This window comes from Balearica regulorum, chromosome 2 (assembly GCF_011004875.1).
Source record: "Balearica regulorum gibbericeps isolate bBalReg1 chromosome 2, bBalReg1.pri, whole genome shotgun sequence".
Classification (NCBI taxonomy): Eukaryota; Metazoa; Chordata; class Aves; order Gruiformes; family Gruidae; genus Balearica; species Balearica regulorum.
Genome location: NC_046185.1, coordinates 120,535,641 through 120,555,048, shown reverse-complemented (window position 1 = coordinate 120,555,048; position 19,408 = coordinate 120,535,641). Strand labels below are relative to the sequence as shown.

Here is a 19,408-nt window from a genome sequence, read left to right as displayed (position 1 = left end):
TAAAACAGTATTGACGCTGTTCGGGCATTTCTGTAGACTGACAATTTGCAGTGTCAACATCACAAGCGACAACTTTAAAATTTTAGAGATTAAATAAGAGTAGATGAAATGTAAGTGTAATCACTTGCTGTCATATGTTTTACAAAGGAAATTGCTAATTATGGTAAAGAATCTAAAATAGGTTTTTTAATGGTTCTATTACTTTTATTGGCATGTGTGAAAATTACATCTAACAAATATTTTATGGACTGTTTCAGAAATCTAGTTAATATCATATCTTTACTCATTGCCATCAGGGTATAGAGCGAGACATTTCTTTTGCTTTGCTAGATTGGCTAGTGTTCCTATTCTTATTTACATCTTCTCCTATGACATAGGAGAAAGTCAGCTGTGTCTTGATGACATCTGGGGGGAGACTCCGGAGGTGTACCCAGGATCATTTTGCTCTCATGAGCATAGAGCTAGGCCAGATGTGCCCAGAGGTTGGGTGCCTGGCTCGAGTGCCATGAGGGAAGAGCTCCTCAGGGAATGCTGTAACCAGAAACCCACTGACGGCTCTGGGGGTCTGGGATAGTTTTACGATAGCTAAGGACCCAGAATACTTTCTCACATTTTGACACCTTTCTGCATGTTGAATAGCAACTTAATTCTAAAATGATGTCAGTTGCTGGACCAACGTTAGGTTCATTGTAATGAAAATATGAAACTGAACTGTATGAGTACATTTCTACTGATATGGTAGGGAAAAAAAGGAAGGTGTCCTCTACATCCAGCCTATCGCAGTGTTGGGTCTTTCTGTAATTTTTAAAATTTTTTAATATCATGCTTCCCTACTTGGCAGCATTCCCCGTTGCTATCCTTGCTGCTTTAAACTGTATGTTTCAGGGTAATATGTTGAAGGATCTAGGCAGCAAATAGAGGAACACTGAAAATGAAGAGGGAAAGACTGAGCAAACTATACATATGTATACACACACACATATATACAGTATGAATAGGCAACGATATTGTGAACTCCATGATGTAATGTGAAAAAATGGATTCTGAACATACTATTTCTACTGACAGATGAATAAACTGCTTTATTTCTCTGAGTACAGCAAAAATGTGTACTAAATGTAGTTATCATTAACCAATGCAACAGCTATAACTATACAAGAGATATTTTTGGCATCTGGAATGAGTTTTGTCACTGGATGGTTGGCTGGCTGGCTGGTTTGTAAGAAGCCTATGGCAAGATCCACCAAGTCACTTTAATTCCTATTCAGTCAGTTTTCTTTTAGATGCCCTGTAGGTGTGTTACTTAAGCTCACTTTTTCCCCAGTTACACCTCAATACTAAAACAATCTCCAGAGAGTGCATTCTGCAACCAAGGAAGAGGAAATTAATATGTTTCCTGTAATTGTTCTTTATGCTATAAGGAGGGTCTGCAGCATGGTATATTTATTTCATTTGCACAAAAAAGGGAAAACTTCTGCTACTATACAGAGAAGGAAAAAAACATAAACCTTCAGAGAAAGTATCAAAAGAGGATGTTCTTCTTTGGGCTGTGTCTCCAATGTCCTACGCCTGCCTGCCTTCCTCATCTGCAACTGCAACACGTGGGTCCATGGTGCTGCCTCTCTGATGTGGCAGCATTTTCAACTTGTCTGCTGTGTTATGAGCAATTAATTGAGGCTTAGGGCTATAGAGAGAAGCGTGTACCTTTGTGAGTCAAAAACTCGGATAGCTTGAACAAAGTGTTCGTTGTTTTTGAAGAAACAGCGATCAGCTGGAGAGACAAAACTCTGTGCTTGTGTGAGCATGCCTGTGGCTACGAAATGTAGGAAGAAGCAGTTTTGTTCCCCAAACTGGTATGTTGCTATAAGGCTTGTCACATCTTGGTTGAGTCCCAGCTGTACCGCTGAGCCAGTAGTGGCTAAACTCTTCTGTGCAGTTGTTTCCACCTCTGTTCATTTGTGCTGTGTTCAGTTGTGTCCGTGCAGTGTCTGAGACAGTGGGACCCTCGTACTCATGAGGACTGCTTGGCTTTGAGGCTAGAAGAAAAGACTTCTGTAGATATTTGTCTGATTTACAGACTAGTGGGATTTGTTAGCTGTATTTTTAAGTCAGGCCTATATCTAAATAAGATTTTAAACATAGCATATATCTCTTTTTTTTTTGGTGAATTTGAGTTATGTAATCAGTCTATTGCCATCCATATTCTTTTGCTGTGCTTTCCAAAAAGAGCATATTACATCCATTTATGCTGATCAAGAATAGTATGCAAAAATGGCACTAGCAGCAGCTGCTCTTTTGAATATGGTTGTAGCTGGCTTGAATCTGATCCCAGTTGTCAAGAGGCAGACTTTATAAAAATTGCGGTGCTACATTTGACCCAGTACAGGAGCTCTGGGCAATGCTACTTTACCTCTAGTCATTCATAATTATTAATAAGTAATTACAGATGTGATGTAACGGTAAAGAAGCAGCACTTTCAAACTGTATCTTCAAAGAGTCTATTTAATCTGAAATCTCTAAGACATTTAAAAAAACACATTGAAAGATTAAAATAAAAAATTTGGAAGAGGTTTCTTAGTGAGAGCTTTTTGAAGTCACTAGCTAGATTGAGTTGATGAGGACCAATTAAAGCAAAACATGTGTCCACAATTTGCTGCCATTTGTTCTAGGCACATCTTTATGGATGAAGTTTGTTGCCTCTGTAATGATGAAGATGCAAATGCCTTTCCCATGAGGCTGAGCGATCTCCATTTTTTATAAAGACCTAATGTGATGATTTAAGCCCTACAGCATGAGCCACAATATGTCTGCATTTTCTGTAATGGAACATGCACATTATAATTTACCATGCATGCACTGTTCACTAAGGGCTTCCAAGTTGCATATAAAATAGGGAAAAATGTGGAGAAAGGTAACTGGTGAAGCCCTTGGTGCATGAGCTGTTTACGAGACTTTCTTCTTCGTTTATTTTCCTGAAAAAATGGAAGGACTTTTATTTTCTGTTTGCTTACAGCACCAGTGTCTATATGAGGACCTGTCACCATAGCATCTGGAAATAAACGCCAGTTTAAGTGTTTCTTCATGCCATTATCACTTAGTGCGTTCCCAAGCATCACACTTTCATCTCCGAGGCCTGGCACAACGCCCAGTAATATCAATAGTCTCCTCTGTACACGCTTGCACCGCTCTCTGGAGCAAGCTGAGCAAAAATGGCTGTGAGTGGCCGTGCCTTATGACGCAGGCTGCTGCAAATCTTGCATCCTCTTGCTGTTGATGCAGCTCCCCTTCCTCGGTTTTAACTGGCAGCCTTGCGTGCCTTTTGGTTCAGTCTCTTGCCGTGAAGTTCAGTGCTCCATTCACATCTGAAGCAAGTCCAGGGGCTCATCCCTCCTTTCCTAAATATTTGATAAGCAATGCGAGTTTGTCAAATTCCTGTTTTAAAGACCCAATTCTCAGTGCCTTCTGAAAGGTGCTGAGCAGCATTATCTCCTAATGCCTATTGCCTCTAACGGGAACCAACACCCACCGACTCCTGTTTCTATTGCCAAGTACTGTCTCTGAATAATTACGTGGTATTAATACGATGGTTTGCACTGATGGCTCGTTTATACAATTATACATGGCTCGTTTATAGCAAGTGGGGAGACATGGTAACAGTACAAAAAAGACTACTGCCAGAAGCAGGGGAATAACCTGTTCTCTGCCCGTAGTAATAGAAAAGACACGAAGAAGTGGTTTTATAGAGGAGGTAGCTTGACGTTAGATTAGACATCAGGCAAAAATGCTTTAGCAGCTTTGGACGTTGAAACACTAGAACAGGCTAGTCAGGAGGATTTCAGTCTGCCACTGAAGCACCGAATGGAAAAAACCATCTCTCAGGGGAGACAGAGGTCGTCTAGATGATTTCAGAAGCTCCCTCTGATCCTGTGACCACTAGGTACTGTGTCCTTAGCACAAATAAGCCTGCTTGTTTCGATAGAGGGCTGTTTGCACGAGGCATGTATAATTAATCCGTGCAATAGAAATGTGCGGCTGACACATGCTTAAAAGTACTGGGGATCACTTGATACAGATCCACAGAGTCTTTTCCTATCATTCACGAGGACTCGCAGAGAGAAAAGAAAACAATGTTTTTGTTGTGCTCTGTTAGGCTGGTAGGTGTTAGCTCGAGCAAAGGCAGCAGCAGGGAGTGGTTATCCAGCAACAGATTCCATCTGGTTTGCTTAAAAATTAGAAAGGTAAACAGCCTCTGGGTATGCAGTGTTTCATGTACAAAGCTTTTTGGGATACTCACTGTGCTGGAGCATTTGTATTTGAGAGTCACGTGGCTTGGTAACAGACTGCCCATCGGGCAGCTCGCAGCAAGCAGCCCATCAACACTTGCTTTTCCCAGAATTCAATTAAAGGTTGTTGCTTCAGTTTCTCAGCAAAAACTTTGCCTTCTTGAAAGAAGCTGCAACTTTCCATTTTGTGATGCCTTCCTGGAAAACAGACCTTTTTTAAAGAGAGCTTTAAAAGCAAACTGATGCACCTTATAAAGAAACTAAATTGAATATGCATTTTCTTATCAGATGTAGGCTCCAGCGTCCTTGAGGTGCCCTGTAGTGAGATTTCAGCTGCACACACACAAGAGAGCGTGTTCCTGCTCGCTGCCTGGATAAGCACAACTCTGAATTGAATGGCTCTTATGATTCTAAATCTGAGATTGTTCCCATGAATAGTTTGCAATATTTATTTTAAATTTGCTGGTTCCATGAACGTTCTCGCCCTTAAAAACATTACGGTTTGGTAGCGTTTCACAGATTGCACAAACTCATTAAAGAGTTTGAGGTACATCTATTGGGGAGGGGATGTTCTGCCAAGAGCAGGGACAAATTTAGGATATAGCAACCCTCCCAAACAACTAACATATTGTGAAAACTTCTCCACTGCTCTTTCAGATTTGCTGAAACACAGAAAGATGTGGAATAGGCCTGGGGCTGCAGAATTTCAGGTTATGGTTTAAGTCCTTGACACTGAATTTGGGATGAAAAGCCAGCAGACAGTTACATTATTATATTTGCTCTTTCTATTGGCAAGCAAGCAATTCGTGCCTTTGCACATATCATTTGATAGTCTGATTATGTTCTTGGCATTAAGTACCTTGAATTTTATGCTTATACTGGTACTATTTGCACTAGAACCCTGTAGATTTTTGAAAATTAATGAGAACACAAGTAACTTCCTGGTGTTCATATTCATCAAATATTCACATACCGGTTGTGGGACATTCTGGTAACAATGCCCATCACTATTGTGCTAGAAAACCAAGAGATATTAAATATATACATATAAATATAGATGCTTATCCAAGTTGGAAAATGCTACAAGGATTGGGTTTTAAAATTCCTTTCTGTCTTGTTAAAACAGTAATTTAAGAGGTCAAAAATGAATCCACAATATTATTTCCATCTTATGTTGTGAACTATTTGTGTTTTGGACCTGAAGCAATCCCCCATTGTACCACAATATATCGTCTAATCTTCTATTTTAGATTCAGTATTGTTTGCCTCAAGCCTTGAGAGAGAGGTTTTAGAAGGACACTGAATAGGCAGGAGTACAAATTTGACTTTTCTGTTTTCCCTTTCAAAAGTCTATTCATCCATCTCTAATAGAAACGAAACTTCAGGAACAAAGACTTAGCAGCTTGTGCAATTTCATGTGTGTGTGTGTGTGTCCTTGAGACTCAGCGTCAAGTGGAGGAAGAAATGTTACTGATACGCAGGCAGGAGCCTAGCTACCATGAGTAGTGTTACCGAGTTCAGCGGCAAAACTCCCATTGACTTTAGTAAGATAGAGATTTTATTCCCAGCCTTCATGTTCCCAGCTTGCTTTGATATGTTGCATTATAAAACAAAAATATCCTGTTAAACATTTATTTCCTTCCCCAAAGCCTTCTTTTCTTGCTGGCTGTGTCTAAGAGACATTGGTATGTTTTTTCACAATATTGCAATTGAGCCCTAATCCAGTAAAGGCAGTTAAATATGTAAATAGAGCTCTTAGCACCAGGCAGACTGCTCCTACAGCAGCCACCAGCCATAGGCTTGAATCTCTGTTGGACTGTGTTCCAGTAATTTGACATAAGAAAATTTTTATGTCAGCACACATGCTGGTGTCTAATGTCCATGAATTATCCAACGCCTGTGACAGCATTCCTGAGAGAAAGACAGAAAAATGGCTAACTGTTAGATATTTAATATACATTGTTATCTGATATTCCCCCATGTGTGAACTGCCGCACACATGGACATGTGCCATTGGTATCAGTAATACAGCGATATTTATACCGCTGGTTTTAGGTGCTGGAACTTCTATGTGTTAAAAGTGTCTTGGACTTTTTGCAAAGCGTTTGAACTCTTCTCCCTCCACCCACCCCTCGGCGTTCTACATCCCATTATTTTTGAACAAGGAAGGCCTAACTGTGGAGGTTATGCCAGCTTTGATCACTCATTTATGTGTCCATTGTAGCTCACTACAGGCTGTGTAAATAACTTACCAGAAATGCTTATAAAACCAAGCTCATTGCAGGCTGTGGAAACAGATTGGAAGAAATACATATAAAACCAAGTGTCATCCAACTTGGCAGCATGTGATGGGTATTTTCCTTGTCCCACCGCTAAATAACAAATATATAGATGTTCTCTCTAGCTCTACCTGAGCGTATGCCAAAATTTAAGCACAACTTAATGAAAGGCTTCAAAATTTCACCTGCAAAAAATCTTGCTGTGAAACATCATCTAAGTTAGCCTTTGGAATAAAGCCATTGCTTCGCAAAGCAGTGCATCCGGCTGGTCTTTATTTTGAAGATAGGCATCTGCAAAACTTCCTTGACAAATCAAGGCCTATACATAATTGTCATGAATGTATTGTTTTGTAATACATTATCAGTTTAAACTACGTATATCCTCTCATGCCTGACATCTCAAGGGCAGGATGTGCTACCAAGGTCTGGAAAAAGCCCACAGTCTCCTTTCACATGATTTTTTTTCCCCCCCACGTTATTCTTGGATAAAAGGAAGATGTTTGTTATATGTCCCACAAAAGATGTTTGAAAAGTGACCTTGGCAGGAAGAATACCCTACCCCTGCTATGGTAACTTAATACCACATCCATTCAGCTAGAGAAGGAAACCACAACTCCAAGGCCATGTTTTCTTGGGGCGGAGGAGCTGGGTCCCCATGCTGGCTCGTGTCTGTTGCAATGTACGCCACAAGTGCCCAGAAGGAACCCACCACTCGAGGTTTTGAAGGAATAGTGCTGTGTAGCCCCACCAGCTTTGCCATCACTGAGCTTTTCTTCTATACTGTGATGATGACATGGTTCTTTGAGCTACTCTTTTTACTCGAGACCAGGCTCCTGTCATATCCAGGGTCAAGGGCAGGATTTGGGGGCCAGGTTTTCCAAATCAGCAAATGTATAACAACTCAGTTGGGCACTCAGTGAGTTTTCCTAAGTACCTAAGCAGTGTAGCCAGGTGTTCATCTGCTTTTCTTCTTAATGGTAGCTAAGTATGAAACTTCTGTAGGTGCCTTTTAGAATTGCACTACACATTTCTCTGATGTGGAGGGCCAAGATACTTTGGAAAATCTAATCCCTTTTCTCCTAATGTGAGGGAGCAGACATTTTTTCGAAACTATATAATGCTGTGCAGAATATGTCTTTTGCTTCAGAGCTGATGAATGATAATTGGTGCTTACTAAGACCTGGTTATAAAAAAGGAAAAAAAAAAAAAAAAAAGAAGGCACTGAATCAAGTGTACATTTACAGTTCCTAGTAGTGGTAACAAATGCTTCTTACTCAGCGCTTTATAAAGTCACAGTATTGTGCAGACATTAACTAATTAATTTAGGTTCCAGTGAAATTATGCAATTAATTTAAGCCTCCAATTTAAAACGTTACAGTTGATGACCTGATCTGTCTTGTGGTCTAGGAGAAGTATTCTGTCCTTTCTATTCACTCCCACAGGCATTTGGTCCACAAAGGCTGCTTTTGTGTTCTTATGCTGCCATGCAGCTTGCTGTGGTCGGAATAGCTTTCACAAGACGGTACTTCCTAATTCTGCTATAACAGATTCCAGCTGCTGGGAAAAGAAGAAGGAAAAGACACCTTTCTTGTATCCTGTCAGTGAAGGGATCATCAGGGAAGGAAGCAGTGCAGGGTGGGGAGAGATGACTGGATATTCCTCTTAATAAAGCAAATATATTCATTTCTTATTGCAGGTATAGTTGCAACCTGTAGGTGTATTTCATATACGCACTAAAACACTTATGCTGATCAAATTTATTTAGTCCATATTCTGTATTCACTATACTGTTGTTCTTACTCTGTACTGCTGGTGCATATAGATATCTTTCAAGCCACTGCCATCATCAGTAAAAGCACGTGTCCAGTCCTGTGACAGAATAAAGCATGCTCTGCATAGAAAGCTAAAATATTGCTTAGATGGAAATGTTCAGACTATACAACAGACTCTATCTCATTGTGGTCTTTAACCTATGGACCTTCCTTATTGCTAGAAAGGGAACAAGCAATTCCCTCTCATCCCTGAGGAATATTGGTCTTAAATAGCTTGATAACCAATGTCATCAGTAGTTATGCGTCACCGCAGGAGAATCTAAAAGAGTTTGAAAATTTGTGCACTTATATGAGACCTCATGTCACATTTCGTTGTGGCTTTCAGAGTGAACCATGGCGTACTTACTAGTGACAGTACTTTTCTGTAAACTGTGTGAAAAACAACGTGATTTCTGGCCAGATTATAAGTCCATTTTTTAAACCCCGGGGCTTTGTTGCTGCTGGAATTCCCTTGCGGCCAGTCTGTGAGGGGCTCTCAGTACTTTAACATGAAGTTTCTAATTCTTTACGCATTTGAAAAAGGCACTGCTGCTTGAAGTTAGCATCCCATGAGAAGGAGAACGATGACTTTGCAGTATCTTCTGAAGCATTAGATATCACTAATCATATATATTATATGGTTCCTGTAGAGGCTACAAATTCATTATGGTATCACAGCTTCTCATTGCTGAGGGCATTAACAATTAACATACAGACACCACAATTGAGATGTCAAAGAGAAGAAAGTGAAGATAACAATGAGAGTACCTGATAAATGGACAACAGTGTGCTTGTAGAGCAAACCACTCGTATTTGTATATAGAGAGTTAATTCAGAGCCTTAAAGCACAGGGAGAGAAAGAAAATGGTTTTCAAACTCTGTGATCTTTTGGCCTTGTCTTGGAGGTAGAATGGAGCAATTATCTACCTTTTTCTGTCTTTCGCTTCAGTAGTGCTCGGATTTGGCAGTGTTGTTTCCTTAGAGCAACTGGCCATTTCACCTAGTTCAAAGCTGTTTTGTTCTGCCATTTCAGGAAGGAAGAGCTGTTTTTTCTGATCAAGGCCCTATACATGCCTGAGAGCCTGATGTCAAATCCCTGCCCCAGGACCTACTTCTTAACGCCGAGGTTGTGAAGCATAAAGTTAATCACATTACAGTCTGTGCTGCACAGAAGTGCCCTGACAGTTATTGAGGATGAAGCCTGCGCTGGAGAGAGAAAAAGAGCAATAGGTGCTTAGGGAAGGAGGATGATCTGAGACCAATTCCCAGGAGCAGACAAGGAGGATGTGCAGCAATGGAGTAGTTGCTATGGCTTAATAGAAACGGACACTAGCAGCTTTTTTTTTCAAGTGGAGCAATTCCTTAGGAGGGAGATCATCTACAAGATAGAGTAGCAGGATCCTGGGCCTCGGCTATGCATATTGCAGTGCATCTTTCCTGGCCCTTGGGAGATTTATGACTGGGACCATTAGTTGCAAAGTCACTGCAAAGCATGTATGTGACTGACAGGAAATCAGATGTAAATTCTGTGGCCTCTGAGGCAGAGATGGCTAGACTGGAGACAGCATAAGTCAGAGAATGCTTAGTGTACCTCATCCAAGAACGGGCTTCTATGGGAAAAAGGAAGGTCCTTTCTCTTTGTAGTATACAGAGCCTGAGAGTGGGGTGAGTGGTATGCAGTGTACGTAGTCTTGATTAGCTCCTGTTTCAGGAAAATCTATTTCAGAAATCAAAGGAAATTGAGGAAAGTGTCTTGCTCTTAATTGTTATTGGGAGCATCTCTTTACCTTCCTAGCTTGATCTTCTCCTCTGGATTACAAGGTACCTGTCTTCATTGGTGTTTCCCAGTATAGAAAATACCCATCTTTTTTGTGGAAGGTGATGATGCTATTTGGTGACTTCATGTTGTTACCTGAAGCCCTGAGAAGGCCACTGCACCCTCCTGTGCATGTTCACTTCTCCTGGCCTCGTGTTAAAATAGGCAGGGCAGTGAACCCAGCATCAGGGAGAGCTGTGGGAATGCTGTAGCACCAAGCCCAAAACAGGACATCCAGTTAACCGTGCTTCACTCCTACCAGAGCAACGTGCCTTTCCTGCAGTGGTTTTCACAGGTGTATCAAACATTTCAGTGTTAATCCCCTGGTTTGCAGGCTCTGTTGTGACGCAGAGCTGCACGGCGCAGTTCAGTGCAGGAGCTTGTGCTTCTCTGGACTCCGGGCTGGCTGTGCTCCAGAGCAGTCTCATCGCAGAAAGAACAGCTTGAGGGTTACATTCAATTAGCATAAATTGCTAAAGGCCCCAAATATGTTGTAGAGTCAGTGTGGATTGTTAAGCCTGAAAACGTGCTCCCTTTCCCTTGCTTGTTTTCCTTTGCTGACTCTGTGGAGGAGAAAAGGCTTGGAGCCCATTTTGTTATTCTCAGAGGAGGGATGTTCCTGATGCAGCTGCAAGAGTGAGGCCTAACCCGCCTCCTAATATCGGGGAGACCTTGGGCTGTTCTTGTCGCTGCATTTCTCAGTATCTCTGGCTCCTGCATGTCTTATCTTTTGAACTGTAAGCATTTTGGGCTAGGGGTTGACAGTATTTGGATGTGTTGTACAGTGCCGAGCATACATTTGGCTCTTAGTTAGTAATTATAACAATTAATAAGAAATACCATATGGCTAAAAATATTGTAACTCTCAAAAGAATTGTTGGGCCATTTACTTTTTGTGCATATGAATGTGTGCCTCATTTAAGCCAATTATTTTTCTATTAACAGGCATTGGTTATGCCATCCTTCTGCTTTTATTTTTAGAAGTATTCAGATTATTACAGAAAGTGTGAAGAATGAATAAAAAAAAAAGATAAATCTGTCTCCTAGTACTTGTCTTTTAAAATTAAATTTCCTGGTTGAATAATCCTACATTTAATCCTCAAAGGGATGTGTCCCCTGTAGGGAACACTCTGCACCCTCAGGTGCCTGCTGTCAAAATGTCAGGGGATGGGAGATGAATCTAAATGAATTTGTGAATCCAAATACTCATTTGGAAATCAGGTGATGTTTGATTATGACGTTACCAATACCGGTCCTAACACATATAATCACAAATGTGAGATTTATGGAGTGGAGATGTGCTGCTTTCAAATTAATCTGCAAGTTGCATTCTGCTTTGCAGACAATGCAGCAAAATTATGATAGAGTCAGCAAAATTATGATAGAGTCCCTCTTACTCGTTGTCTCATGACATATAGGAGACTGGGAAATCTAAATCTTCAGTATTTCAAGGTGAAATTTTTAGGTCTAGCAGGAGGTGATGCTTTTCAGTGTGGCATGGGCAAGTGTAAAGCTTCTTGTGTCCTGCGGATTGAAGGGATTCGAGCTTTATATGCATGGAGGAAAGGAGATCACACATGGTCCTGCCATATCTCTGAACTGCATATTGTATGTCCTGCTTTTTGGACTGGAGGCATGTTGTCACTGGCTGTGACAAGAGTTTCTGTTCCCGTTCAGTGACTATATTAAAAGGAGCGGTATGTTGCTGAGTCCGTGATCTAGCGCAAAGGGTGCATCGGTGTGTGTTTGCTCCGGGCAGCAGCATTCACAAGGGGGTGAAACTCAGACTGAGCGGTTGGCTCGCCTCGGTACTTAAATCTTCAAAGCAGTATTTACAGTTGATTTTTAAAGTAATGCATGAGCTTATAGAGGTGTATTTCTCCAAAGTTTAGCTGTGAGTAGAATATGATGTTTATTGCTATTAAAAAAGGACTGTCATGCGGTATGTGCATTTCATAGATAATTTTGGAAGAACTATTTGAGAGGTGTTTGAAATATTAAGTAGAAAGTATTGAAAAGCCTTGACTACTGCCTTCTGCCATGAGAAGCAAAGCACAGATAAGTATATTTTTGTTTAAAGAGTGATCTGATATGCTGAGGAGGGGGGTCTTGGGGAAGAGATGTGCAGGAAGGTGCAGGTTTGTGTTACTATTTTTAAAAAACAATCAAGACTTTCTTTTGTGAAGTAAAATTGTTTTGTGGTGCCAGATGTATAAAGACATTGGATGTTTCAACCTCAGGTGTCACAGACAGGGGAATAACAAGATAGTGAGAAGAATTGTAGACTGATCAGCAAGGCTGATTTTTACCAGTCAGAGAGCTTTTGGAGATTACAGTATAGCATGAAGAATTTATCGAGGTGATTTATCCACAGTGCTTGTGAATACATTACATCCATAGTCTGTCTCAACTAGTGTAGAGCGGGTTTCAATATCTACAAATGTATTATTAATGTTACTTTGGAAAGCAATACATTTTTGCATAGTTTCAACATCCTTCGTGTTCATGGATTTTGAACATAACTCTAAAACTTGCAGTAAATCTTCCGCTATTGAAACAAATAAATCTGGGGAAAATATTAATAGAAAGACTTTTAAAAATGACATTTCATAACAATGCTCAGTCAGCCTTCCTGCTGCTGAGAGCCCCTGGCAACCAGAAATGGAAACTTCTATAAAAGAAACTTCTGAAAAAACCAAGGGGCAAAATCACTTATTTTGATTTTGCCTGTGGCACTGTCTTCTCATTTTGGAAGCTTCCGTCATGAGGTGTGCTTTGTAGAAAAGACAGGTGGAGAAAAGTAAGCTACAATAAGGCAATAGAGGAGGCACTGCTTCATGTTCAGTACATGGCTTTTCCGTTGCATCCATCAGTTCTTGTGCCATGAGGGAAGCAAAAAATTTACTGGGGGGGGGGGTGGGGGGAGAACCAAGAGCTTTTTTTTTTTTTTTTTTTACAGTCAGGAATAACCCAAAAACCACGCTAGGAAAGACTCTTCAGCTTCTGTGGTTTTTTCAGTCATGGGATCAGTGAGAGTGAGTTCTCCTGTCTGCTTCACAGTGTCAGGCAATTCTTCAGCCGTCCACCTGCTCCCAAATGCCACTGGCTGAGCATGCTGATGTTTGACTCCTGCCCAGCCTCGCAGGTCTGTGTGTTTTACTGCTCAGCATCTACAGCCAGGGATGAGTTGCCAAAAGAAGCAACTCCTTTACAGCCATCAAAGCAGGACCCACACCTAGAATTTGTTTTTGCAGCATTTCTGGGTGCTCCTTTGGAAGTGCAGGAGGAGGAGTCCGGCAGAGCTGCCCGTGTCGCAGCTGGCAAGCCCTTTGGAAACTACCCTCAAAGCAGGAGAAGAGCGGAGTGGGCAAGGGTAGCTCACCCAGCAAGGGTGGGGAAGATTGCTCTCAGATCAGTGCAGTCCCCTGCACGTCAAAGCTGTAGCAAGAAAGAAAATGAAGTCATTCTATGAGGCTAGTCACCTGTGGGTGTTTTTTCATGCAAGACAAAGCAGAACTTATTTTCTACAATGCATCTGTGCAAGAGTAGGAAAGAGTCATGAATTGGGCAGTGAGAAAATTTTCCCTTTATAAAGTTATAAGCTGCAGTTGTTTCACTTTGACAGTCCGGAAATGCAGAAGATATTGAATTGAGAGCTTCTCAGGTTTGGAAAATGCAAAACTGTGGTAGTTGTGGACTGAGTTATGGCAGAATACTGTAGAAGCCTCTGGTAAATGAGCTTTAGAGATGTACATTCTTAGATTTGCTTTTCTGAGTAAGCCAATAGGTATTAGTGCAGCAGGCAGTATGTTTTATGCAGGAAAGGTAGGATGCCAATAGTATTATACTTGTCATTATATAAGATTAAAAATGCATTAATTTATAATATATGTTCTAATTTTAAGACCCCAATAGTTTCAATAAATTGCAGGGTTTGGTTTGAAGGACAGCTGTTTTACTGAAGACATAAACAACCAGTCATAAGCACCTCTTTTGCCATTTTCATGTATAAAATCAGTAGCTGCATTAGAGGTTCACTGATATCATTCATGGTGCTTCTGGCCACTGCTGAGGATGTATTTTTATGACAGTTCTGAGGCTTTGTCGCTTATATTAAACTGTAAGAGTTATAGACTGGGAACTGTATGTATCCAGGGAGATACAGGTACCTCATAGTCTACAGAATTTGCCACATATTTCAGTCTTTTAAAATATTAATTTATTTTTATTCCAATACTTAATCCATATGTCCATTCTTCAGCATAAGTGAATTTCAACCTGTCTGCCGTACATGCATTAAGCACATCTACTACCCTATGATGCATTCGTCAGGCACTGTAGATTGTTAAGATACTGCCTCTAGAGCAAGTTTGCATATGAGCTGCATCAATCTTGTGGTTTCTTCCCCTTCTCCGACCCCCGTTTTCATTTGTAGAGGACCTTGGCACTGCTGGTTGTCATAGGAACGTGGTAGGATATTTCAACAGGAAAAGGGGAGATGCATGGCTTCGCCCATAACTCATTCAGTCCGCTACCTCCAGGAGAATGCCCTTCAGCATCAGCAAAGAGCACAGCATGGAAACAGTTATTGGTGAATTTGGGGTTGCAATAGAGTTCAGGTGAGAGCAGTGCCATTTCAGTGGCATTCCTATTTCCAGCCCAAAAGTCTCTACAGACCCCAGCAAGGACCAGCAACCCGTTGTTTAGATGCCCTACAAACATAAAAGTGATGGAAATCTGTGCACCCTGCTGTTCTATGATCTCATGGAGAAAATACATCGCAGCGATACATTTAACAAAAATATTGTAGAACTTCTCAAGTAATTGATGGGGAGACACTGAAGTTAACTAACTAAATCTCCTACAGCCCTCGCAGAGAGGCAGAGGCTAAACTGTGTTGTGGATGGCTAGTCTTCACCCCAAAAGAGCGCTCTGTGGCACAGTTCGGAGATGATGTAAAGGAGGGACCTTAGAAATACATATATAGGTGACTGCTACTCTTCTATAGTATTCATGTCAGCAGCCGCCTTAGCTATTTATTCAGCTTTGAACTGAATTATATTTGTGATAGCTCCTCTCTACAGCCAATTTTTGTGATGGAGGGGATTTAATGGGTCTCTTTTTTAAAGGAGCTTTGCTTAGTTCTAAGTCAGCATGCTAAAAGCACCCTTAGGCTGTTTTTAATGTATGTTGGGATTGCAGTACTCTGAAACACTGCTGGCAGTGATGGAGCACCTGCGGTTTTCATCCCTTTAATTTTATTTACTGGCATTTGAACAAGAATTAATCAGACTGTGAGGAGAATGCTGCAAAGTTTAGGTAGAGTTGTGGCTACCCGAGCTGCTTCCCTCAAAAAACAATGTCCGTTCATTCCCCTGTGACCATGTCTATGCTGGCAGTCACTAGATCAGGTGCTTAGCTGTCCTGGCAAACCCAACACATTAGCCTGAACGAGTGAAGCTGATCCAGCTCAAGAGAAGATCCAGAATATGCAGGGAAGAAAAATAAAAAAAGATTCTAAACTTCTTTTCTTCAAAAATTATCATTACAACTGAAATAGAAATCATTAAAGTGCTTTGGTGAAGAGGAGGCTCAGTAATTACAGATCAGGCAACAAAGCAACAGTATCATACAAACATGAAAGCACTGGAAATGAGGATTAATTTCTGGTATTGTTTAGGAAATATTTCACACAAGTGAACTGAGGATGCAAGAGCATGAAACATACTGCATTTACTCTGTACAAGAAAGAATGATGTTACCAAGGGGAAACCCTAAAATCTCTGGTGCTCTTCCAGGCTTCTTTCTTAACTTTTTCAGTGTATGAGCTGCTTGATAAAAAATTGTTTCCTTGCTATAGGGAACAAGTAAAAGTTGGTTAATATTATTATTGCTTTTAGAGAGTCTAAAGATCATATTTTGCCTATATTTCTGGTAGAGTAAGTCCAGAGTCATGCCATTCAAATTTCTTTGATTCACTCGATCAGATTCTCAGTCCACAGAAATGAGTAAGTGCATGGGTAGCTTAGTTCAAATCATTATAATAACTCCGCTGATATCAATTACTCTATAAATAATATATATATTATGTATTTAATTTATGTATTATATTAGTAAAATATGGATGTGGTACAGACAGGTATGACAGATACAAACCAATTAGTTATGTGAGCTGTGACTGGCTTTCTTGTGTCCTTCTGTCAGGGCTCATGTTGTTGAAAACACCGTTCATTCTTCAAACCCTTCATTCTTCAAACCCTTGTTTTTATTAGCTTTGATGTATACAGTGTGTACAATATATTCCGTAAAGTGAGATAAAGAGCACAGTGACTGTGTTCACTCACAATGTCCGTGTTTGTCTCACCAGCACGGGAATGGGTCTGAGTAAATAGTAGTTAATTTAGACATTTTTTTGGTCCTAGTAATCCTCATGAACTTTCGATTCCACTTGAAATCCTTGCTAGGAATGCTTCTTGCCCATAATGCCTGTAAAGCTTGTACGTAGTTAAGCAACTGATGTGCTGTGACTGGTGTTTTTTACACCACACAGAATAATATTCTAGTGTCCCGTTGTGGATGAATATATTCAGTAAGCCACAGTGTCCATGAACTTGTTTTATTCTTCTGTTGCACATAATTGTAAACTTAGGACACACCTGCAGTAAAAAAACCCACAACCCTGGCTTAGTTGTTTAGATTCACACAACAGTGAAGACAAAGCAGGTTTTAATTCAAGTTAGGATATGGTCAGATAAAGCTCATTTTTTAGGCACAGCTTTACTGTCGTTAATAAAATACTGATACTGTATTGCAAACCCGTTGATTTAGTAGAACGTGTATTTGCAAAACTTTAAGCTAGCAGGTAACCATTAGAACATCTTCTTAAGGATGTTCCTCCTGTTTTCCACATTAGTGGAAGTATATATGGGAAGGTTTGTGCAAGTCCTTTTACATATGCAGCTACTTGCATGAATACTCCAACTGAAATCCCTCAAGTATCTCTCAATTTATTTTCTGGTCCTTGGCAACTGCTTTCTTTTGCTAGTACAGACATTTAGCCATTGTCAGAAGACAGTGGATGTGATTGGCTCCAGATTCTCATCTTGGTCGCTCTGATAATTTAATTTTGAGGGGAAAAATGTGATTCGGTAGGTCATCTTTAAATTTATACTGATGTTAAGTGTGATTTGGTTCCTTCCACACCTGTTCCAAAGAGAAAACTGATCTACTGAATTATTTTAATGTTTTCATATCCCTTCCTTGCTGCATATGCTTTAAATTTTGCCTATTTACGGTAATCCTAGATACTAAGCAGCTATCTAAGTTGAATGTTTTTCACGTGAGAGACCAGTAGCAGACACCTGGCAGGGGTAGGATGCTTCGTAGGAAAATGATCCCCTGAAGTATACCAGTTTTGCAGCCATGTGAGTGGTGCACAGCCCAAGGAGGAAAGTTGCATGGAGTGACAGATGGATGCCTCTGGTTGACTTCTCTACAGGTGCAGGAGGAGCAGATGGCAGGCATGATAACGTCCAGCCTTATGATTTTATGTACCTTTGCCCCCTCAGCATGGCTGTGACTAGTAGTAAGTAAGGCCGGGGTCTTGTGAGTTACTGTGCCATGGCGCAGTGTGCTTCTCTCAGCAGAGCAAAAAGGAAGAAAACCCATAGCCTCACTGCTGCGCATTGCAGCAGGCACAAACATCTCTGGTAATTCAGACACAGACACAGTTATGAACAATTATGAAAGAATAATGTTGTGCATTGTTTCTTCTTCTGAGGCTCTCGTGGTGTTTTGTGTAGATAAACCGGACAGCTCATACCTCATTAGTGAGATCCAGAAATGAATTGCCCCTGAACTACTGTGCTTGGTGTACTATAAACACTCATAGGTAGAAATAGGTAGTGTAACGAGGTGCATAATTCATTTCCCTGCCTGTTTCACAGGTGGGAAGCCGAATCTCTGTAGGGAAGAAACTCACAACTTGAAGACCCTCAGCAAGTCCGTGGCAGAACAGAGCTGGAGTGCCAGCTTGAGCCGCCCCACCAGCCACCAGCTACGGCAGTGCCGTGCAGCCAGCCTGTGCGCAGGGTCCAGGCGTCCCATATCTGGGGGCTCTTAGTGCACCTGCATGATTGGATTCACATAGCAGAAACATCTGAAGAATGTTTTTTTTCTGTGTAATTCCTAATTGTTGTAAGTTTTTGGTGAACATGGAGCCAAGTTTTGATGCTTTCCTCAAAACATTTCTTTTTTTCCTTTACTAGACTTAGTTCAGATGATGACTTGATCAAAGCAGGAGAGTGATGATTTGATCTGAGAGTGCTTTCATTTCTCTGAGTGACGGCTGAGTAGTTCTCCTTCCTCCTTGGATGAAGCAATGCCTGATCATGAACAGACATTAATCTCTACTGAGAACATTTTGTATCATGGAAGAAAAAAACGAATCCAGGCTTTTTTTGCAGCTCTTGGCTTTCTTCTTCCGTAGCAGAAAGAACTGAGTGTTTTATAGGAAGGGTCCCAGCTCTCCCTTTTTTGGCCCCAGCCAGAGCAAGAAGCTATAAGGCTCGATATAGCAAAATGACTGCACAGTCAGGGTATAGCGACGAGGCTATAATCTCTGGTATGACAGCCCTCATTGACTGCTGAGTAGCCCTACAGTCTCCACATCAGCAGTCTTGCCCACAGTGTCCTGGTTCTGGACACACATGTCACACAGTAATGGAATAATATAAGAACACCTTAACTTCAGGGAGCTTCTTCCTCTCACCTATGAACAGACCCAACAATCTCTCTCTCACCTTTCAGGAGCCACTGGAAATCAATATGTAGAGATAAATGGGGCTGTTTAAGGTGAATAGGGTGAAGTTACTACAGCCAGAAGAGTTCCTCTCAGATACAATATCATCAAGGTCGTGCTGCCCATCTTCAGGTTCCAGGGGCAAGGGCACAAAAGTTGATGAAATTTTTCTGTGGTTTATTATTTCTAGTGATAATAATAGTCCTGTTGTGTTCAAGCAGGAAGGAGAAAGGCTCATTTTTCAAACCCTGTACACAGATGTGCAATACCATCCTGGATCCTAATGCATTCAGAATCTGAACAGAGGGAAGATGTGCAAAAGCATTGTTTTAGCTTTGGAAAATTGAAACGATGTAAGAATTGGTTTGCCCAAGATTGCAGGGAGATCCAGTAGATCCCAACTCCACCCTCAAGGTCCT

General features: G+C 41.0%; 1 protein-coding gene across 2 annotated transcripts in view; it reads left to right on the top strand.

The window, feature by feature from the left end:
• TMEM108 (transmembrane protein 108) overlaps positions 1-19,408 on the top strand; it is a 169,525-nt gene that overhangs the window by 83,754 nt on the left and 66,363 nt on the right. The window lies entirely within an intron of this gene.